At 16.9% G+C, this 308-nt stretch overlaps 1 protein-coding gene across 1 annotated transcript in view; it reads left to right on the forward strand.

Annotated features, from left to right (window-relative positions):
- The window catches only part of LOC101507572 (casein kinase 1-like protein 1), an 8,457-nt gene that overhangs the window by 5,965 nt on the left and 2,184 nt on the right, over window positions 1–308 (forward strand). The window lies entirely within an intron of this gene.

Genomic DNA, 308 nt, shown 5'->3' on the forward strand with positions numbered 1-308 from the left:
AAAAAAATTATTGAATATATTTCATCAAAAGTTTGTAAAAAAAAAAAGTTGTTGTGGCATCGGGAGTCTATTTTAAATATATATAATAGATGATAGATTTTAAAAATTGGAATTAACTTTTTTAATAATTTTTCATATATTCGTATTTTATGATTATTGTTAATAAATTTATGTATTTTCTGTCAAATACAATATATATTTTTATTTTATAAAGTGTTACTAATAAAATGAATTGACATTAATGAGTAATTTAATTTTTAACGTATAAAATCATTACTCACAATAAGTGAAATGATATAATTGTTCAT

Source organism: Cicer arietinum, chromosome 1 (genome assembly GCF_000331145.2).
Source record: "Cicer arietinum cultivar CDC Frontier isolate Library 1 chromosome 1, Cicar.CDCFrontier_v2.0, whole genome shotgun sequence".
In the NCBI taxonomy this organism is placed as follows: Eukaryota; Viridiplantae; Streptophyta; class Magnoliopsida; order Fabales; family Fabaceae; genus Cicer; species Cicer arietinum.